This window comes from Gracilinanus agilis, chromosome 2 (genome assembly GCF_016433145.1).
Source record: "Gracilinanus agilis isolate LMUSP501 chromosome 2, AgileGrace, whole genome shotgun sequence".
Taxonomy (NCBI): Eukaryota; Metazoa; Chordata; class Mammalia; order Didelphimorphia; family Didelphidae; genus Gracilinanus; species Gracilinanus agilis.
The window spans coordinates 339,181,109-339,204,938 of NC_058131.1; the positions used below are offsets into that span (position 1 = coordinate 339,181,109).

General features: G+C 40.2%; 1 protein-coding gene across 1 annotated transcript in view; it reads left to right on the forward strand.

Annotated features, from left to right (window-relative positions):
* Positions 1–9,342: 9,342 nt before the first annotated feature.
* Positions 9,343–23,830, forward strand: part of PPP1R16B (protein phosphatase 1 regulatory subunit 16B) — a 154,110-nt gene continuing 139,622 nt past the window's right edge. Inside the window, exon 1 of the mRNA XM_044664319.1 lies at positions 9,343–9,452. The gene's annotated coding sequence lies outside the window, so the exon portion shown is untranslated. The remainder of the gene's footprint in view (positions 9,453–23,830) is intronic.

Genomic DNA, 23,830 nt, shown 5'->3' on the forward strand with positions numbered 1-23,830 from the left:
TCCATCACCACAGGTGAGGGAAATGAAGGCTGTTCAGATCCTTAAGGAGCTCACATTGTGTCTAAGGAAACCCACTGGGACCCTGGAGAGGCCAGTGCTGGCTTGTGTTGTTCAGCAGAGGTCACCCTAGACCAGACTCATACAGGAGAGCTTCGACATTGCATGTGGACCTTTAGGTAAGTGTCAGTAAGTCCAGGATCTTTGTCATTAGGAAGATTTTTTAGATGTAATTTTTCAGCAACATCTCTCATGTACATCCCTTGTGGTGTACCCCAAGTCTGTGACTCTGATGACCCCCATTCCCCTCAGCAGGCCCCTTCCTCAAATATGTCATCCTCTGACCTTGAGTTTTAGAACCCACTCTGTAACCGCCTAGTCTGGCCTTGTTTCCTTTTTTGGAAACTCAGCCATAGCCTTTCCATTAGGGAAATCAACCTTCTAGACCCAGATCCCTATCTCTGGGGCAGGGATGTGCTGGCAGCTCACAGTAATCTTAGATGCCCTCCCCTCATTAACAAGGGAAACCATTGCCCATCAAGCTGCCATTTCCATTGGAATCCCTTCTCCCAGACCACAAAAGATAAAATAAATAATATTGATTATATGAAATAGAAAAGCCTATAAAAGTTTACATGAAATAGACACATTGCATAAGGTCAAATAAGAAAGAAAACTGTCAACTGGGAATTAATTAAAAAAGAAAAAAAAGCCTTAAATGCTTATTAGGTGCCAAACCCTATGCTAAGAGCTGAGATAGAGAGAGAAAAAGCAAAGCAGTCCCCCTTCTCAAGGAAATTATACTTTAATTGGAGAGATTAAATACATAAAAGAAAATTCAGTTTCAGGGCAGATGGAAAGGCTCAAATGTCCTGAGGGCACAGCAGTAGGACTGATGGCAAGGGTCAGAGGTCCTTAGGTTATATAAATAGGTTAGGGGAAGGGGAGGGAGTATAATGTAGCTTTGGGGCAGATAGTAAGGCAGAGAGGACCATAGGAGACAGTGACAGGGTAGATAGTAAGACCCAGTGGTACTCCATATTAAATGGAATAAAGTTATCCACTCTTATCTTCATCCTAGTGATAGCAGCTGTGGAGGCCTGGGGCACTTTGGGTGGAGATAGATATTTCTTTCTTTTTTTTTTAACTCTTATTTTGTGTTTTAGAATCAATATAAAAAATCAGTTCCAAGGCAGAAGAAGGGTAAGGGCTAAATAATTGGAGTTAAGTGACTTGCCCAAGGTCACACCATTAGGAAGTATCTGAGGCCAGATTTGAACCAAGACCTTCCATCATCAGGCCTGGCTTTCTATCCACTCAGCCACTAAGTTGCCAGGTGGTAATGGTGGTAGATATTTCTATGCCCTCTTCACACTCCAGAAAAATCTTTCAGCCTTCTCTAATACCCTAGATTTATAGAGAATACAAATGCATAAGTCTAAAAGCCACATTACCTAATGGATAAGACATCAAAGGATAAGAACAAATAGTTTTCTCAAAAGTTATAAACTATTAAATAGGAAAGATTCCTTCAAATCACTAAAAATAAGATAAATGCAAATTAAACGCAACTTTGAGTTCTCCACTTACCCATAGAATTAGCAAAAATGATAAAAGGTGTAATTAGTCCAAACTGAAAGGGCTTGCAATAAGGTTGTAAAATGGTCTATAATTTTGGAAAGCAATTTAGAATTAGAGTAAAAAAAAAAAAAGACCACATTCACAACCAGAAATCCCTGTCCCCAAAAAGGCATAAGACAGAAAGAAAGGTCCCAAATATACTAGTATAATCATTGCAGCAATTTTTGTGGTGATAGAATTAAAAACAAAGTATGTGCCCATTGATTGGGAAAGGACCAGACAAATTGTCATGCATAAATTATTGAACCATAAGAAAAAATGAAAATAAAGAACTTAGAAAATTCAGGTGAGATGTGAACTGATGTGAATTGGTATAAAGAAATAGGAAAATAGGGGGCAGCTGGGTAGCTCAGTGGATTGAGAGTCAGGCCTAGAGATGGGAGGTCCTAGGTTCAAATCCGGCCTCAGACGCTTCCCAGCTGCGTGATCCTGGGCAAGTCACTTGACCCCCATTGCCCACCCTTACCACTCTTCCACCAAGGAGCCAATACACAAAAGTTAAGGGTTTAAAAATGTAATAATAAAAAAAAGATAAAAAAAAGAAATAGGTAAACAAACATGGAAACTGCAACAATATAAATGGAAAAAACAATACAATGAAATCTATAATTATAATAACCAAACTTAGACATGGAAAAGCATAGAGACAATGTACTTAATTCCCTTCATTGAAGGTGAGGGGGGGCATAAATGTAGAAGACTGCATATGCTATCAGATATAGTCAAGATAATTGGTTTGGCAAATCTATTTTTTTTTCTTTCTAAATCCTTGTTAAAAGGGCTTTCTAGGTTGGAGAGAAGAAAGGGATATATTCAGAAATGAACATGATGTAAAAAAACGAAAGCCTTCAATAAATTAAAAATACTTTTCCCAGTGAGGGAAGATGGTGCTAGACATAAATTCTACCTCTAGCCCCGAAGGTTGTAATGGTCTGTGTGAAGATCAAGCAGTCTTTTAGTCAGTAACTTCCCATTCCTGCTCTTCTCTTCCATTTGGTCTACGTTAGGAAATTTCTCTACTCCCACATTAATAATAGCTCATTTCAGTCCTTTAGGGCACAGGGAATTCAGAGTGGCCTACCTTCCTGTTCTATCTATCCTATTCTCTCTTCTGATCCAGTCCATGATATAGAGACCAGAAAATGGAATTCGAAGCTGGAATACCTAAGCTTCAGTTCATCACCTGTCATTATTAACCTGTGCAACCTTGGGCAAATCACTTCTGAGCTTCAATTTTTTCTCTGTAAAATGAGATTAGGCTTGATGATGTCTAAATTCTTTGCAGCTGAATTCCTCTGATCTCTATGTGGGCTCATTTCTAGTCCTTGCCAAGTAACATGGACCCATGCTTTTTCTTTCCCTGTTCTGAGTGAGTTCTGGAGTAAGTTCTCTTTCATTTCTGTTGTCTCTCTCTCAAATCAATTGTACAAAAAAATCAAGCCATCCCCTAATTGATAAATGGGCAAGGGACATGAATAGGCAATTTACAGATAAAGAAATCAAAACTATCAACAAACACATGAAAAAGTGTTCTAAATCTCTTATAATTAGAGAAATGCAAATCAAAACAACTCTGATATACCACCTCACACCTAGCAGATTAGCTAACATGACAGCTAAGGAAAGTGGTGAATGTTGGAGGAGATGTGGCAAAATTGGAACATTAATGCATTGCTGGTGGAGTTGTAAACTGAATCAACCATTCTGGATGGCAATTTGGAACTATGCTCAAAGGGCCTTAAAAGACTATCTGCCTTTTGATCCAGCCATAGCATTGTTTGGTTTATACCCCAAAGAGATAATAAGGAAAAAGACTTGCACAAAAATATTTATAGCCATGCTCTTTGTGGTGGAAAAAAATTGGAAAAAGAGGGAATGTCCTTCAATTGGGGAATGACTGAACAAATTGTGGTATCTGTTGGTGATGGAATACTATTGTGCTCAAAGGAATAAAGAACTGGAGAAATTCCATGTGAACTGGAAAGACCTCCAGGAACTGATGCAGAGCGAAAGGAGCAGAACCAGGAGAACATTGTACACAGAGACTGATACACTGTGGTACAATTGAACATAAGGTACTTCTCTACTAGCAGCAATGCAAGGATCTAGAGCAAGGCTGAGGGATTTATGAGAAAGAAAACTAGCCACATTCAGAGGAAGAACTGTGGGAAGAGAAACACAGAAGAAAAACAACTGCTTGAACACATGGGCTGATGGGGATATTATTGGGGATGAAGACACTAAACGATAACTCTAGTCCAACTATCAATAATATGGAATTAGGTGTTAATCAATGATACATGTAAAACCCAGTGGAATTGTTCATCGGCTAAGGGAGGTTTGGGGGAGAGGGAAAGAACATGAAACATGTAACTATGGGAAAATATTCAAAACAAACAAACAAACAAACAAATAAAAAATACTATCCCTTCATGAAGCTTGTTGTCATCTCTTGAAGTGTCTTTATATGAGCTTTTTGCCCTTTATCACTGATCCAGGTTTTGGGGTATGTTTTCAGCTTTGTGGTTCTTTCTTGGTTGTAACAACTTATCTGTCTGATATAAACTGAGTATCTATTTTTATCTAGGCTATTTAAGATAAGAAGCTCTCCAAAGTTACTCAAGTAACACTAAAACTTGGGCAGACAGATAGTTTTGGCTCTGTCTACATATCCTTTTACTCTTCCTCCCACCTTATTCCTATAGAAACATACCTCACTTAGGTAGGTTTGATGCTTCTGTTTTTTTCATCGGTTTCTAATTCAATTCAGCATTATGATAGGATGAAGCAAAACAGAAACTCGCTTGTTATTCTCCTTCCTTACAGAGCCTATTGGTGGCTTGGGACCCTCTAATACAACCTCATTCGTGTCTCCAGGACATTGATTTTGAAATGTCCAGTAGACGGTTGGTAATATGAGATTGGATCTCAGGAGAGAGATGTAGGCTGGATTTATGTTAACACAGCAGAGTTTTTATTATGCTTATTGGGTATATATAGCCAGATCTTTTGGATCTGCTTTCTTATTAGTATCATTTTATACTAGGCTTCCCAAGTTTATTTGAATTCTTTATACTCCTTATTTCTTATGGGACAGCAATATTTCATATATGTGCAATAGTTTGTTCACCTTTTCCTTAAATAATGGTCACCAAATTTCTACAATTTTTTGTTTTTGTTTTCTGCTACCAGGAAAAGTGCTACTAAAAATATTTTTGTATGAATGAGATCTTTTCCCTTGGCTTTGACTTCCCTGAGGACCTTAGGGATCTAGAATGAGTCCCTAATTTTACAAACATGTACTAATACCCAGAGAAACTGATGAACTTGCCAAGGTCACACAAGTATCAGAGTGGGGGTTCAAACCCAGGTTTTTTTGCCTCCAAGCCTAGTTCTTTTTCGACTATAAACCACACTGCTCTTCTGTCTACTTGTCTTTCCCCTTTCATGAACCTACATCCTAGTTTCAGATCTACTTTGAAGACTCATGTCCAAGCGTGTTTTTCCCCTTTGGATTATTTGGATTTGGATATAATAATGATTACAATAATTCCTATTTATATAGCCCTTTAAAGCTTATCAATACTTTGATCACAACAAATGCATAAGGAAGGATCATGAAGTTAGTAGATCATAAAATGATATGAATATATTGTATTTGATTATAACAGAGTGTCTTAGGATATTTTTGTGGATAAGATGGGAAAATATGGATTGAATGACAGTCCCAGTAGGTAAAGATGCTGATGACTGAACAAAATCATCCAAAGATAGTTGGTTATTTTAATGATTAAAAAATTTTTTTAAACCCTTAACTTCTATGTATTGGCTCCTTGGCGCAAGAGTGGTAAGAGTGGGCAATGGGGGGGCAAGTGACTTGCCCAGGGTCACACAGCTGGGAAGTGTCTGAGGCTGGATTTGAACCTAGGACCTCCCATCTCTAGGCCTGACTCTCAATCCACTGAGCTACCCAGCTGCCCCCTATTTTAATGATTTTTTAAAAATCCTTATTTTCCATTTTAGAATGGATGCTGAGTATAGGTTCCAAGGCAGAAGAGCTTCAAGGGCTAGGCAATTGGAGTTAAGTGACCTATCCTGGGTCATGCCACTAAGAAGTGTCTGAGGTCAGATTTTAATCCAGGACTTCCCATCTCTAGGCTCTCTATGCACTGAGTCACTTAGTTGCCCCTAATGCAATTATCTGACACTGGGGGGGGGATCTTTAGTTGAGTGTTAAAAGGCTCCATCCTTGACTTTTTTCTGTTCCAAATACTCCTTGATGACTTAGATAAAAAAAATGAGAAACATGTTTATTAAGTCTGCCAGTGAAAAGGCCAGCTAATAGCAGATGACAGAATAAAGATTTTTTAAAAAATCTCAACAGGTTGGAATCTTGTTTAAATTTACCAGAGATAATGTTAAGTTCTACATTTAGGCTTTAAAAAAAAAACAATGTACAAACATAGCATTGAGGAGCAGCCATATGGTAAAAGTTCATTTGAAGAAGATCTAGGATTGCAATCAATTTGAAACTGAATATGAAGCAAACAATAATGTGTCGAACACTATCTTAGGCTTTCTAAATAGAAGTAGGGTGTCCAGAAGGCTAGAAGCAATAGTCCCACTATATTTTGTGCTGGTCTGACCCCATCTAGAGCGTGTTAATTTCTGATTGTTGAATTTTAAGCAGGACATCAGAATGTACTGTAAAGAACATGACTAAGAACCACACTTCATCAGTGTGATGAAAAATCCAGGTTCTAATACAAGTTTGACAGTGGTTGGATAAAGTCACAATCTTTGAACCTTCGTTTCTTCTTCCTTTCTAAAATGAGGAAAATGACACTTGCACTAGCTACCTCACTGAGTTGCTATAGGGAAATTGCTTTGTAAATCTTAAATCATTACATACATGCGAGTTATTATACCCACTAAAAATCCTTCCCAATGACTCTAAGATTCTTTTAAAGGCTAAATGTATCCTGCAGAGACCTGTCCAAAAATGAGACCAGTTGCCACATAAAGTAAGGAGCTTCCTTTCCTTGAAGGTGTTTAGGTAGAGACTAGATAGCTATCAGTTAGGGATTCAATAGAAGGGTTTCTACCTTGGGTAGAAGATTGGACTAGATCCATTCTACCTGCTGATTGTGGGAAACACTATGGTACGATGGAAAGAGAAATGGATTGGAAATTGGAAGACCATCATAGACAAGTAATTTCACTTATCTAAGCCTCACTTTATTCCTCTGTACAGTTAAAGGGGTGATCTTGATGACTTCTAAGGACATAGTGTATGCTATGGGTCCTTCTAGCTGTGACATCCTCTATTCTTCTGCAAGTACATCAGATGATTCTGCAGATTTTGTTGATAAGGAGCATCGGGTAAGTTCTATAATACTGGGGAGTTTCAATTCATGAAGTTGTTCCTTACGTGGGTTTTGAGAATCATTTTATAATTTAACTAAAAGACACCTTGAAGGCTTTAAATGATTAATGTTGTCATGTATGGTGGGGTTCTGAGAAGAGACCCGGCAACTATCTCTCCAGGAATACCTCTAAACATAAAAGTTTGGCCTCTCCCAGCTCATAGCTCTTCATAGAAAACCAGAAAATAATGGTCCTCTTGGGTTATTTTAAAAAATCACTTTAGGGCTTTACCACCTGTTCTACTCTCTAATTACAGTGACAAAAATCATACAATTAACTGCTGGATTATTAAACAAGTGAGACAACATAGGAGTTTTTGCACTACCCCTGAGTTATAGGGACTTTCAGATGCTCTCTGAGGTTGGCAAGAAGAGGAAGCCCACACGAATACACATCCTCTCTCTTCCCTCATCAAACAAATTATTTTCTTGGCAAACAGGAAATCACTATAAACAGTTCACTCACCTGGGTTTAAAAGAAAAATGTCATCTGAGGCCCCAGGATCATTCTGGAGGTATTTGTCTTGAGGACTTAATAAGAGTTTCACCGGTCTGAAAGAAAGGCAAATAGCCTTCAGAGATGGACCTTTGAGAGGTGGAAATTGCAGGTCAGAGACTTGATTTAGCTTACTCAGAGTCACACTAATATTAAATAGCACAACTAGGTTTTGGATCCAGGTCCAGACAATTCCTCTATAGCACACTAATCATCCTTTCTGCCACACCATTGAGGGCTGGGGTGGCTGCAGCCTGGGATTTCTGAAGCTGCAGGAAGTAGGTTAGCTTTCAGAGAGCAGGCTTATGGTTTCTGGACTTTGATATACACTAGATCTGATTTTAGGAAATGGTTTTGACATATATTTTTTGTTTGCTAATTTTCTTGTACTACTTTTTCTACTAACTACTTGGCTAATTTTCTTCTACTAACTACTGTCAGTCAACCCTAAATGGAAAGGCAGGTGCCCAGGCAAGAGAGGAGCCAATAAAGACAAAGGTGCTTAAATACTCTGCTTTGCCACAGGAGCAAAAGGGGAAAGCTATAGAAAGTAGATTTAGTGTAATTAGGAAACCTCCCTAACCACTCGCCATTCCAAAGAGGGATGGGCTGCCTCTAAAGTCTTCAGTGTTCTCTCTCTGGATGTCTTCAAGGAGAGGCTACACCACCACCTGTGGATGTTGGGGGTATTCGATTGAGGTTTAGGATGCTCTCCGGGACCATTCGCAACGCTGACATTTTGTGACAGAGTGCTTAGATTGTTTGGGGAGGGGAAGGGTGAAGATGTAGAAAATCAGCTCATTTTGAGACCCTGATTATTTAAGATGGGGGCGGATAATACTGACTTCTCCCTGGTCTTTTCCTTCTTGTCAAAATGCTACGATAAGAGCTTTATCAGCAAGCCACCTCACGTGAGCTGCTCCCTTTCGTTTTAGGCTTAGAGGCCAGTAGGCACTGGCCAAGGCTGCTCTCTATAGAAGTTTCTTGGAGGGGGGAGGAGGGGCGCTTTCAGGGAGGTTTCCACCTTGGGAGCTTTTAGAGGAAGTCCTTCAATTCTCTTGTCCTGTTCCTCTGCCCTTCTTACTGCACCTCACAGAACATCTTCCCACATGCGGAAGAGCTGAGGTTGTGGTGCTAATGGAAAGAGCATTTGGCTTGGGATTCAGGAGAACCGAGTTCCAATTCCGACTGCTATTAAATTTCTAGGTGACCAGTCAGTAATTCTCTTCTCTGGGCTTCAGTTTCCTCACCTAGCAAATGGGTACATACCCTGAGATGTCTCCGTCTTCCTTTTCCTCCCCCTACCTCCTACCTTAAGTCCCCCCTCCCCACGGCCTCCCTCCCCCGAGCGTGTTTCTGTTTCCTACCAGGCCGCTATTTTGTGCAAATGGAAACGTGTTTGTTTCCAGTTCCCCTAGCTGCCACAAACCTTCCCGGCCCCCAGAGCTCTGCTTCCCTCCTGTGACAGCTCTCTGCTGTCCTAGCCCCTATTTTCTGCGGCCCCCCACCCCATCCTGAGCCCCACATCCCCTTCCGCCCTAGGCCCTTCTGTCTATGCTAGCGCTTCCTTGTCTTCGCTCCCTTTCCGTAGACCCCTTCTCATTTTAGCCCACTCCTCCAGGCCGGGTCCCAACCCTTCCCCGGAGACACTGCGGCCCCACTCCTCCGACCTCCTCCCGAGGACCCGCCTTGGGGGAGGAGCCGAGGAGGCGGGAGCAGAGGCTCAGTCTCCCAAGCCGGCTTCTGAGGGCGGCAGCAGTAGCAGCCACCGCCACCGCAGCGGTGGGAAGAGGGACCCACAGGCACGGAGGGCCAAGGGGCCGCGCCGGGGGCCGGACTGAGCCTGGACCGGCTGCAGCAGCTGCCGCCCCGATCTGGGCTCCTGAATGTGGGTGAGTTACGGGAGGGGCCCTTCTCTCCCTCTCTTTGGCCTGGCTCAAGCTCTCTGGGCACCCGAGGATGGTTTTGCGGGGCTGGCCCAGAACCAGGGGGGGTACGGAGGACCGAGAGATTGGGGGCAGGAATAGGAGTGACAAGGATTGGAGGCTGGACCTCAGGGCTGGGGTTGGGGATACCCGGGGCCAAAATAGCGGAGGATCAGGGACGCGGCCAGGGTCCGTGGCTTGGTGCTCCTCCGGTTTCTGGAGGGCTCCTGGGTTTCTTGGGACCCAGAGTCTGGTGTGTCTGGTTTTTGGGTGTCGAGAACCCCTGGTGGCAGGGGCTAGGAGCTGGGGGTACAGTGTAGCCTGGGGTCTGGGAATTCAGGGCTCCACCTTCTACACCTCCCTCCTTGCACTCGGGGGAGCCGAGTCAGGTGTGTGCTGCCAGCCTGCTGAGAACCAAAACCCCGGATCGTGGTGGATCTGGGGGGCCCGAGGAGGAGGCTGAGACAGCCATGCCGGGCCTCGGGTCTTGTCTCCGGTTCGCTTCCGTAGCGACCTTTCGGGTCCATGGGCTTCTCCACTCGGTGGGGAGCTGCTGGCCCTGGGGCCAGGTTTTCTGGGGCTGGTAGCGGATTAGGGATCGGGAGGGAGCTATATCGAGTACGCCCTCTCCGGGCCGGGGAAGACAGCTCCTTTGCCCGAGCATCACCCCACCTGCCCACTCGCCCACCCGGCGTGTGTGGTCAGTGAAATAACTCTTCTAGTTGCACTCACACGGGCTAATGTCCAAACCGGCCCGAAGGCTTTTCCTAGGTGAGCCCAGGCGCTCTCAGAAGTTGAATCTTCAGTGGATTATCAGGGGTCCTTAAAAAAAAACCCAGCTTTGTAACCCGCTTTGGACCTGAACTGTTACTTGGTAACTGAGAGCCTTCACTGAATCTCACGGAGTAGCATGGTGGGAAGGGTAGGAGAAGAGGTAATGGATCCTTTCCCCAGCCCAGCCCAGCAGGTCCGAGCCTGCAGGTGCCTCAGTCTCCCCTCTGAGGAATTCAGATAGACCATCTTCCTAGGAGTAAGAACATGGATGAATACTCACAGTAGGGACTCGAAAGGGAGCTTTCATGAAGCCTTGGAACTAAAGAAATATTTGCATCTCTTCATCCCAGAAGTCGGGTTAAAGGGATTTTCCCAAGGTCACCCATAAAGCCAAGGTCAGCCCTAGTCCCCATATCAGAACCTGGGACTGGGGACACCCCACTTTCTTTATGCAGCCCTCTCCTGGCCTCTGCTTTATTGTTTTCCCATCATTCAAGTTCTAATTGCCAAGTTGCTTTTCTGATGAAAGAGCCTTTCTAGGTGGCCAGAGGATAACAGCTAGGTCTTCTTGTAGTCCATTTGGGCTTTCATTCCCCTGGCTTGGGGTGGTCATAACTGCTTTTCTCTTCACACATCAGAATATATTTTAATGTATGTTAACAGATAGCAGTCAATAGAATTCTTAAAATCTGCCCTTCCCCCTCTCCCCCTCTCTGAATGCCCCAAATGTTTGTGACCTCCGGCAAAGAGAGATGAATGTTTTATAAAAAGGTTTTAAAAACATAAAGAGAAGGCTTAATGGGAGCAGCACCATGTGATTACATCTGAAATAATGACACCCCTGTTCTCTCCCCTTCTTAACTGTGCATCCAGCCAGCTGCACTGGAGTAGGGCTGCACCAGGTGCCCTTGTGAATCCTTCTCTGTGACCATGCCTAATATCTGGCACTCCTTCCCTGCCCAAGTCTTCTGTGGGGGGAAGACTTTGGTTAAATACCCTTAACCTACCCTGCTGGCTGTCCTGGAGTGCTCAAAGGAGAGCTAGAGACTGCCACTTTTGGTGAGGATCTCATTTTAATATGTTATTGCTCCCCTGTAGCATGGCAGTGATGGGGATAGGGGTGCCTTTTTGGAAACTCATCTTCATATCATATTTTCCACCAATTCCATAAAGCATAATTTCTATTCTGCAGGAAAACTTGCTGGAGGCTGCCTGTATGGCTATAGTATGGTATAGTTAATAGACTGAGGGTAATATGTCAGTAAATCCTTCCTGCCATCTCTTCCAGCCCACCCCCATTGCAGCCAAAATGCTCAGTTTCCTTTATCTGTAAAATGAGATGGTTGGATTAAATGTGACATTTGAGGTCCATTCCAGCTCTGAATCTATGATCCTTGACTCAGAATCCAAAGCTTTTCATTATACCTCCCAGTTCAACAGCCCCTAACCTCCATCTGATCTTGCTGTCTGATAATACAGGCTTGTTCCTTCCATTCACAAACCTTGCCACATTTTCTGCATCCATTTTGCAAACTATCTTAATCAAACTGTTTCTGACCTTGTCCTCTTCTCTTTTACTCATTTATTCTTACCCATCTACTCTTCCCTCCATTCAAAACTGAGTGCCTATTATGTTTTAAAATTCTTTTTTCAATCAACAAGCATTTATCTGTCCCCAAACTCCCACTGAGAAAAAAAAGAAAAAAAAAACTTTTATAACAAAGATATATAGTTGAGCAAAAAAAAAAAAATCCTACATCGGCCATACCCAAAAATTTATATCTCTCTCATCCTGCATCTTGAGGCCCTTTCCCATACTTTTCTATCACTCAGTGGCTAGCGTTCTTTATCATTAATCCCTGGGAATCATGGTTTAGGTCTTTCAGATTTTTTTTTCCTACACAATATTGTTGTATAAAATTTCCTCCTAGTTCTGCACACTTCATTCTGCATCAATTTGTATAAATCTTTCCAGGTTTCTCTGAAACTGTCCCTTTCATCATTTCTTAATGCACAATAATATCCTAATATAATGGTATTACACAAGAGTATTCTTATATGGGGGTAGCTAGGTGGTGCAGTGGATAAAGTGCTGAACCTGGAGTCAGGAAGACTCATCTTCCTGAATTCAAATTTGGCTTTACATACTTACCAGCCATGTTACCCTAGGCAAGTCACTTAAACCTGTTTGCCTTCATCTGTAAAATGAGCTAGAGAAGGAAATGACAAACTGCTCCAATATCTCTGCCAAGAAAATCCCAAATGGGATCACAAAAAGTCAGACAGGACTCAACAACAAAATTTTCTTATCACATTTTGTTGAGCCAGTGCCCCCAGTTGATAGGAATGATATAGTTTCCAGTTCTTTGTCCTAACACGAAAAAAGCTGTTACAGATAGTTCTAATCTCATCCATTTATTCATTCATTCATTCATTCATTTATTTGTTCATTTATTTATTTATTTGCTTGTTTGTTTATTTATTCATTCATTCCTTTATTTGTTTGTTTGTTTGTTTGTCCAGCCATCTACTTATTTATTTATTTGTTTCTCTTTTTATTTATTTATTTTTAGTTATATATAGAGAAACAATTTTTGACAATTGTTTTCTGACATCTTAGAATTCATATTTTCTTCCTCCCTTCCTTCTTCCCCACCAGGCAGTAAATAGTCTGATACAGTGCTTTCATGCAATACATATTTCCATATTGTTTATGCAGAGACAGAAGATACTTATCACACATACAATAAGACAGTCATGAAGTACTATAAATATTTTTGTACACATGGGTCTGTTTCCTCTTTCTTTGATGTCTAATAGTAATATTGCTGGGTCAAAGAATTTACTCAGTTTAGTGACTTTTTGGACATAGTTCATACCTTTTCAAGACCCTGAACTGAATTCTATGGAGATTTCAAAGATGAATAAGACAAGTTACTTGGTGTAGTAAAAAAACAAACCAAAAACCCTGGGATATCTAATCATAGGACCATAGACTTAGACCTGGAAAGGACCATCTAGTCATCTAGTCCATACCTCTCATCTTACAAATGAGGAAACTGAGGTGAGAGCAAAAAGTGATCTGTCCCTTAATAAGTAGAAGACCTGGGACTTGAATCTAGTTCCTCTGACTCCAAATCCAGCACTCTTTCCACTATACCACAATACCTCTGAGCAGTCAGAGTTCAAATCCCAGTTCTGGTATTTATTAACTAGCTATCATTCCCCACTCCCTGGCCTCTATTTCCTCATTTGTAAAATCAGTAATTGAACTAAATGACATCAAAGGTCCCTGCTTTCAAGGAGATTTCAAACTTGCTTCAACCCATTTCTTCCTGACATGGATAGAATTATAGACTCTTGAAATTAGAAAAAAATTCAAGTCTACCCCATATTGAGCAAGTCTCCCTATGTCATATCTGGCAAGTGGCCATCCATCTCCTTTTTGATGACTTCTGGGAAGAGACTTATTATTCTGTGAGACATAATTCCTAATTATTAGGAAGTTTTTCGCCACTTAAACACTAAATTTGCTTCATCATCAAAACTTGTCTCTCTCTCTCCCCCAACCATTGATTCTAGTTCTATAGTCTGGGGCCAATAGAAGTTGAATGTTCCATATTGGTGTGCTTTAAGTGCTAGGACATGTCACCCCACAAGTATCTCCAAAATATTACACATTCTGAATTCGTTCAACCTAACTTCATATGGCATGGACTCAAGGCTCTTCACCATCTCTGTTGCTATCCCCCTCATTTATTAATGACCTCAGTTATTGAGGACAGTGCTTCAAATGGAGTTTGGCTGGGGCAGAGTACCATAAGACTCCCTTTTCTAGTTCTGGGCACCATAAGTCTCTCTCTGTCTCTGTCTCTGTCTCTGTCTCTGTCTTTTTAAAAACTCTTACCTTCCATCTTAGAATCAATATTGTGTATTGGTTCTAAAGTAAAAGAGCAATAAAGGGCTAGGAAATGGGGATTAAGTGACTTGCCCAGGGTCACATAACTAGGAAGTGTCTGAGGTTACATTTGAACCCAGGACCTCCTCTCTCTAAGCCTGGCTCTCAATCTACTGAGCCACCTAGCTTTCCCCCACTATGAGTCTCTTAATGTGGCATAAGAATGATGCTTTCTTGGCTGCCATATCACCCTGTTGGCTCATGTTGAGTTTGAGGTTTTGGCTGTTTGGCCATGCTTCTCTTACATGAATGATGTAAAACTTAAATGCTAGCCATGTATTGACCTAGAAAGCCGCAAATTAAAATTGTCTATGTTTTACTGTATTTTTATTTATTTTGTTAAACATTTCCCAGTTGTATTTTGATCTGAGAAGGGGATGACACTTGGGAGTGGTGGTGATGGGGCTCAAGTTTTTGCCTCTACCCTACGTTATAGTGCTGAAACTGATATTTTTAACCCTAAGTGTAAATCTTTATCTTTGTTAGTTGCTTCATTGTATTCAATTGAGCCTGATAGTCTAGATTTTCAAGATATTTTCATATCCTATCACCTAGTATGTTAGTTATCTCTACTGGTTTGTAGTCATTTAAAGATCTTACATGACTTACAAGTCATCCATCCTTCCATCCAAGAAACTGATAAAAATGTTAAACTATATGATTATAACCCTAGGACTTCCTCTGTTTCTAATCCCTGCTCCCATTCACTCCCATTTATCAGGAATCCTTTTATGATGAGTGAAACCAATTTCATCTTTGTATCCTGAGTGTATTGGGGTAGGGGGAAGAGAAGAACAGGTCCTGGAAATTTCATTGGTGATGTCCTTACAAGTTGACAATTCATTCACTTCTGAATCCAGCTAATTGTTATGTTATGTAGCCCACATCTCTCTACCTTTTCCATGAAAATAGCATAAGCACTATCAAAAAATCTGGGGAAATTCTATTGCCTTCAGCCTCTCCTGAGAAGAGAATGTAGGCTTCTTGAGGACAATGATTATTTTTCATTTCTTCCTTATTATTTCATTAGTGCATGTTATATTGTTAATAAATACTTGTTGGATTGGGATATCCTTCGATTCCTGTCAAAAAAAGGAAATAAGATTATCCTTGATGAAATTACTTCTTTGTGGTCAATCAGTGCTTCCATTCTCCTGGGATCAAAGTTAAGCTCCCTGGCCTAGAGTTTACTTTCCTTTTTTGAAAATCAGAAAATTTGCCTTCTTCAGGACTATAGGTCCTCTCCTCTCTTCTCCACAGTCTTTAAAAACATCTTTTCTCAGTCACATCTAATGGTTCGTCTAGACCAAGTGACTTGAGTTCAGCAAGGACAGTTAAGTTCCTCTTTTCCTATTGCCTTACTTATCTTGGATATCAACTTCTTATTAGCCATTTTGTTCTGGATTTTTAGTCCAAAGAGCATTCTCCTTGGCAAGAAAAAACTGGCAAGGAGATGAGCAGCTCTTCCTTCTCCCTCTTGTCAATTAAATATCATCTACTCTACCTCAAGCTACAGTCCTATCCCTGTGTGTGTGTGTATGTGTAGTGATACTCATTTTCTATCTTTGAAAATATCAGTATTAAATGGAATTTTTTTACATTTTGACTTCTCAACTACAAGGCCCTTGAGGGCAAAGACTCTACTTAATTTAAATGTTGATGCCTCAATGGGAATTCATTTTGTTTTATTCTTTACATTCATTTTTTTTACCAATTACGTGTAATAAATTTCCACATAAGTCTTCTGAAGGTATATGAACCAAATTGTCTCATGCCCTCCTTCTTTCTCCCCTCCCAGAGCTGGCAAGCAATTCAATGTGGATTATACATGTATCACATAAAACATTTCCATATTGTTTGTTTTTGTGAGTGAATACTCATAAAACCAAAACACCCAAATCAATGAGAATTTAAATTGAAGTCAAGCATATTCCAATATTAACGTTTTTAGAAGGGGAGGAAATAAGCATTTATATAGTATCTACTCTGGGTGGCACAGTGGATAGAGTGCTGGGCCTAGTGTCAGAAAGACTCATCTTCCTGAGTTCAAATCTGGCTTCACTGTGTGATCCAAAGCAAGTCACTTAACCCTGTTTACTTCAATTTCCTCAGCTGGAAAATGAGCTGGTTTGGATGTTTTTTGTGGAGGGTTGGGTTTTATATGAATATCCTCTTACGAAAATGAACAATATGGAAATATGTTTTGTGTGATAATACGTGAAAAATGCAGATCAAATTCCTTACCAGATCTGGGAAGGGGAAGGAAAGAAAGGAAGGGAGGGAGACAATTTGGATCATATAATTTAAGAAAACTGAGGTGGAAAATAATTACATGTAATTGGCAAAATAAAACATCTTTACAAAAATAAAAAATAATATAAAATAAAATGAACTGGAGAAGGAAATGGCAGACTATTCCAATATCTTTGCCAAACAAACCACAAACAGAGTTACAAAGAGTCAGAAACAACTGAAAATGACCAAATATCAACAAAAACAGCATCTACTTTGTGCCAGGCGCTATGCTAAGTATCTTTAAAAAAAAAAACAAATATCTAATTTGAACCTAGGAGACTGTTGCTTTTTTATGATTCTCATTTTACAGATGAGGAAACCAAAGCACACAGGTTCAGTGATTGCCCAGAGACACACAGCTAGGAAGTGTCTGAGCCCAGATTTGAACCCAGGTTTTCCTGACTCCAGACAGTGCCATTTTCATCATCCACCTTCTCTACCATCCTGCCCTTGCCCCCCCCCAAAATCAGTACTAATAAGTTGGTTTTCAATCTGTAATTTGACCAGAGACCTAGAGACCCTTTGTCAATTCTCCATTATTATTGCTTTTTTATCATGCACCTCTATGGCCTTGAATGTTACCATATACAAAAAAAAAAAACAGAAAAGAGCAGATGGTGTATGAAACCAGGCATTCTCTGTTTTGTTTGGCTTTTTACAAGTATCTATTACATTTAGCCTAATGATACCAGTACTGCCACACTTGTGTGTCTCCTCCTGAACTTCTTCCTACTTTTTCCTTTATGTATAAAAAAATGCATCTCATTGATGCTTTTTTCCTTTTTCTTCTTCTTCTTTTTTTTTTTTTTGGCAGGACAATTACTTTTGCCCCTTCCTCCCTGTCACCATCTTAGATAAAAACCTTTCCTTTGAAAAAATAAAAACATTTATCAAATATTAAATATTTTATAAAATATATGTTATTTCTTAAATATTTTTAAAAAGAAATCTATATGTCTGAATATGTCTGTCTCATTCCTCACCTCTAGTCTATCATTTCTGTTGTCATGAGTCAGGAAGGCAGCTTCGGTAGTCTTCTGGAATTGTGATTCATTGTGTTGATTAGTTCTTCAAGTCTTTCCAAGTTTTTCTTAACATTTTTTGTAGCTATTGTCCAAATTGTTCTATTGGTTCCACTCAGACATCTGCATCAATTTATATAAGCTCTCCCAGGTTTCCCTGAATTTGTACCTTTAGTAATTTCTTACATAATAATATTTACATTCATATGCCATAATTTGTTCATTTATTCCCCAATAAAAGGCACTCACCTTATTTTCAAATTTTAGTACCAAAAAAAATAGAGTTTCTGTAGCTATTTTCTTCATCCAAATGAGACCTTTTCCTCTGAACTTGACCTCGGGGCCAGACAGCATCTTTGTTCCCAGCCCTTTGTTAGAGGAGAGCAATTCTCTTATAAAGGGGTCAGAGATCTGTGGGCACCAGGTGAGACATTTTTATTTGGTTTGGAACTTTGAGCCCAGGTTTACCTCAGAGTCTCACCGACCCTTGGATAAAATGTCTCATGAACTGAATAAATTGCTCCTGGACAGGTGTTTTCTACAACCCACAAAGCACCTGTCGGCCTTTATTTCCTAGTTGCAACTCTGTTTGGCATCACCCTCTTGGGGAATCACAGCATTTATCTAGCTGTTGTTGTTCTATGTCTGGGTACGTTCTGTCCTTTTTTTATTCATAGCTCCCTTAATCCTTTACACTCTGTCCTGCTGGCTTCTTAGACCACCCGCTTTCAAAAGACAGGCTATTTTTGCCTTTGAAGCTTTCTCATCATATTGATCAGCTTTCCCCTGGCCCTAACCCTTTGTGGATATTGTTCCTGGGCTCACTTAAACCTTGTGGGGTTTGAAGGCCACTTGGCTTGGAAGTCTGGACTGACCGCTTGGACCTTCAGGCCTGTATGGACATATCAGCAGGGAGGCCAGGAGGACTTGTTTTTTTGCAACTCAGCATTACTTGGTTGGTATTTTTTCAGGATGATTAAACAAGTATTGACCCAAGGACCTGACTTCATAGGTTCTTTGAACAGCTTGTATCCGGCTTTCCTGACCTCGTTCCCTTGTTTTTTGCTTAACTGCTGAGTGGAAGGTTTAACCCCTGGGCTAAATTTGTGGGACCACTCAACTGGATCACAGGATCCTAGAGTTAGAGTTGGAAGGGAACTTTGAATCAAATCACCTCACTTTACAGAGAAGGAAACTGAGTTCGAAAAAGGAGAAAAGATTGGTTCTAGACCATACACAGGCAACAGATTGGTTGTTCAGTCATTTTTCAATTCCTTCTGACTCTTCATGGCCCCATTTAGGGTTTTCTTGTCAAAAATCCTGGATTGACTTGCCATTGCCTTCTCCAGCTCATTTTACAAAAGAGGAAACCAAAGCAAGGAGAGTTAATTGACTTGTCCAGGGTCACATAGCTAGGAAGTATCTGAGCCCAGATTTGAACTCAGAAAGGTGAGTTTTCCTGACTCCAAGCCTGGTGTTCCATCCACTGTGCCACCTAGCTGTCCCAACAGGAAGCAGAAACAGGACTCAAATACAGGTAATACTACTTTTTTTTTTTTTTTTTAAATCCAGATATTTCAACTTTGATTTGATGGTTATTCTCATATACCACACTACCTTCTTCCCTTCTAAAGATGAATCCCAGACCCTTTCCCTATCTTGTACCCACTCTCTCTCATCTATCTTCAGCTTTTTCATGATGTGAGAGTCCAGTTTGCTCATATTCCAATTGTGTTATGTAGAGTAGATGCTTAAAGATTTTCATTGAATTGCTGATGAATTGAATTCCTAAGCCGGTGTCATCATTGTTCCTTTGCCTAGTTATGTATCTCTCTTTCCTGTGGATGTTCTCTTTCCTTCTAGTAGCACCAGAGTATAGGGGACCAATGTTTGATAAAAGGGTAAAAAGAGCCCTGGATTTGGAACCACAGGACCTTGGTTCAAATATCGCACTCCCTGTGTGACAGGGAGTTTGGACAATCTCTAGATCTCAGTTTCCTTATCTGTTAAATGAGGGGCATGGCAACTTCCAGTTATAAATCTAGGGTCCTAAAACCTGGTAGCCCTGGTTTGTCAGCTTTGATACTAAGGAAAATTTCTTCATCTGCCTAAGGCTACTTATTTCTAACTTTCTTTTATTTTTTTCAATTACATATAGAAACAATTTTTATAATTATATTCTAACATTTTGTGATTCATATTCTTTCCTTCCCTTCTTTCTCCACTCTCCAAAACAGTCCTACGAATACTTTAAAAATAATTTATATGAATTATTTAATTAATAAGAATTTTTCATTAAATCAATAAAAATTATTAATTGACAAGAATTCTTTTCTTTCCTTCCTATGCCACTCAAAAACATAAAAAGTAAAAAGATCACCATTTAAACAAATATAGTTAAACAAAACAAGTCGTTGTATGATGCATATCTAAAAATGGGTGTCTTGGGGCAGCTGGGTAGGTAGCTCAGTGGATTGAGAGTCAGGCCTAGGGACGGGAGGTCCTAGGTTCAAATCTGGCCTCAGACACTTCCCAGCTGTGTGACCGTGGGCAAGTCACTTGACCCCCATTGCCCACCCTTACCACTCTTCCACCAAGGAACCAATACACAGAAGTTAAGGGTTTAAAAAAAAATAAAATAAGAATGGGTGTCTCATTTTACATCTTGAGTCTATGGGTTTTACCTTAAGACCTCTCTGGCAGAAGGTGAGGAGCAAGCTTTGCCATCAGTCATCTGGAATCATGTATTGGTGACTGCAATGCCCAGAGTTCTTAAGTCTTTCAAAGATGTTTGCCTTTACAATTTTGTCTGTATAATTTGTCCTCCTAGTTCTGCTTACTTCACTCTGCATCAGTTCATATAAGTCTTCCTGGTGCTACTTTGTATTGTTGATGTCTTTGGGCCACATCTGATAGGTAAATAAAGCCTGTTCTTTGAGGTGGAAGAAGAATCCTGAGGGACAATGATTTTACATCTCTATTTCTTGTTCTTCCTTTTTGCCCTCCAGTCTTTCAGTGTGATAGAGGCAGCTAGCATTGTTTTGGTGGAGGCACTAGTGGAGAGATGGGTTTTCTGGACAAGTGAAGTCCAGGAGTCAGAGTGCTGTTCACAGGTGCATAGTATAGTCTGGCATTCAAGGTCATCCACAAGGGGGTTTCATGAACCCTTCCATACATGCCATTTTTGTGCATTAACCAGGCTCTTCCCCACTCCTAGAATGTTATCCTCATACATCTATTTTTGTGATCCTTTCCTTTCTTTAAGGTCTTGATCAGATAAAATTCATGAAGCCTTTCTTTCTAGCCCTCTCAACAGAAGTCTTTCTCTCCTCAAATTTCTCTTACTCCTCTGTCTGGGCATTATCCTTTTGCATGTATCCTATTCAGTTTTGGACCATAGCTATTGTGCCTTTTCCACCAAGGAGACAGTAAGTTCCCTGAAACAGGGAATGTCATTTTTCATCATTCTTAAAAAATATTATTGTATCACACAGTTTTTTATCCAAAATAATTGCTAGCATTTATTATTAGAAATAAATTTTTATTAGTATTTTTGTTTTTACACCACCTAAAATTTCTCCTATTTTTCCCACCTTGACTCCCAGAAAGTTATCCAATGTAAAAACAAATGTTATTTATTTATTTATTTTAAACCCTCACCTTCCGTCTTGGAGTCAATAATGTGTATTGGCTCCAAGGCAGAAGAGTGGTAAGGGTAGGCAATGGGGGTCAAGTGACTTGCCCAGGGTCACACAGCTGGGAAGTGGCTGAGGTCAGATTTGAACCTAGGACCTCCCATCTCTAGGCCTGACTCTCAATCCACTGAGCACCCAGCTGCCCCCAACAAATGTTATTTTTTTTTTAAACCCTTAACTTCTGTGTATTAGTTCCTTGGTGGAAGATTGGTAAGGGTAGGCAATGGGGGTCAAGTGACTTGCCCAGGGTCACACAGCTGGGAAGTGGCTGAGGCCGGGTTTGAACCTAGGACCTCCTGTCTCTAGGCCTGGCTCTCACTCCACTGAGCTACCCAGCTGCCCCAACAAATGTTATTTTTTAAAAAGAAGAAAAAGATGAAGAATGGGGAGAAAAGTCAGCAAAACCTATCAATACATTAAAAAAAAATTGACAATATATTCAGTATTCAAAACCCATGGATCCCCTCCTCTACAAAAATGTAGGAAGAAGGATAACATTAATTTTTATTGTTCATCTTTGGTTTTTGGTCTATCTTTTTTCACTATATAAGTTTTTCTGTATTAATTATATTTTATATGTAATTTCTTATAACATAATAATATTACATTATACTCATGTATCACAATTTATTTAGCCATTCTCCAACTGATAGACATCTACTTTGTTTCTAATATTTTACTACTATGAACATATAACTTATAACCACTTATACTTTCATTTGAATCTTACAACCCCATAGGGTAGGTTGTTTAATTTTCCCCATTTCATAGATAAGGAAACTGAGGCTGATACAAGGTAGGTGACTTGCCCAGGGTCACACAGCTGGTAAGATTCTGAAGCAGATATCAGATTTGGGCAGATAATTTGCTAGGTGGTACAGTGGATGGATTGCAGAGGCTGGAGCAGGAAGTCCTGAGTTCAATCCCAGCCTCAGACACTAACAGTATAACTTTGGACAAATCATTTAACCCCATTGTCTAGCCCTTATCACTCTTCTGCCTTGGAACCAATACTTAGTATTGATTTTAAAACAGAAGGTAAGGGTTTTTTTAAAAATGAAATAATAATTCCTATTTCTATAATGTGTTAAAGTTTACAAAGCATACTTTCCTCACAAACAGCCCTGCCAGATAAAGTAATGTACTTATTATTCCTATTTTATAGATGATGAAATTGAGTCTCAGAGGATTTAAATAATTTGCCTGTGAACACATAGCCAATAGGTGTCAGTCAGGTTTTGAACCCATGTCTCTTGACTCCCATGTTGACTGCTTTCTTCCATTATAGCATTTTGCATTTTCTCTTTGTGGCACCCTCTTCTCCCCACTTAGTGCTCAGGCAAAGGGTTAGCATTATTATTCTTTGATAATCAGATTTCATTGCTATTTATATGCTTAGAATAGCTAGATATTTCTTCCCAAGGGATTTTACCCTTCAGAAGCTCCTCCCTCTTGGTGCATTGTAGCTTTTGTGAGAAGCCTCCTACAGCTCCTCCTTCTCCTTCCCACAGTCCTCAAACCTGAAACCTTCTAGGAACATGAATGATGTCTGGTGAACCCTGCTCCTGGGGCTTCTCTTGAGCCTATGGAGGTTCGAACCAGCATGAGCTAGGCAGAGGGAAGAGATGGAGTGACAAGATCAAAGCAAAAGCCAGTCTTGCCCTCAAAGAGCTCACAGTCTAATGGGGAGACAACATGCTTATATATTTAAATAGTAAGACATATCCGATATATGTGATAAATTAGAGGTAATCAACTAAGAAGAGAGGCTAGAATTAAGGAAGATCAGGAAAGGCTACTCATAGAAAGTGGGATTTAAATTTTTTCACATTGTTTTTTATTTTATTTTATTTTAAAAACTATTTTCCATGGTTATATGATTCATGTTCTCTCCCTCCCTCCTTCCCTCCCTCCTCCCAGAGCTGACAAGCAATTCTACTGGGTTATACATATCATATCCATTTCCATGTTATTCATTTTTGTAATAGAGTAGTCTTTTAAATTCAAAACCCCAAACCCTATACCCATACAAAGAAGTGATAAATCATATGTTTTCTTCTGCATTTTTTCTCCAACTATTCTTCCTTTTGATGTGGACAGCATTCTTTCTCATAAGTCCCTCCAGATTGTCCTGGATCAATGCATTGCTATTAGTAGCAAAGTTGATTACATTTGACTGTCCCACGATGTTTCAGTTACTGTAGAAGGTGTGATTTTAACTGGACTTAAAAGGAAGCCAGAGAGGCCAGGAGATAGAGATGGGAACAGAGAGAATTCTAGGCATGAGGGACAGCCAGTGAAAATGCATGAATTTAAGAGATGGAGTGTTGTGTGAAGAACATAAGGAAACCAGTGTCACTGGATCACCAAGGATGTTTGAATGTGTATATGCATCTGGGGGGAATAGTAAGAAGGGGACCAGTTGTAAAAGACTTTTAAAAATCACAAAGAAGATTTTATTTTTGATAGAAAAATAAAACTATATATACATGCTTTTATCTATATTAGATGTAAGTGTATACATAGTATATACACATGCATGTATATATACATACAGAGTGAGGGGGGGAGAGAGAGAGAGAGAGAGAGAGAGAGAGAGAG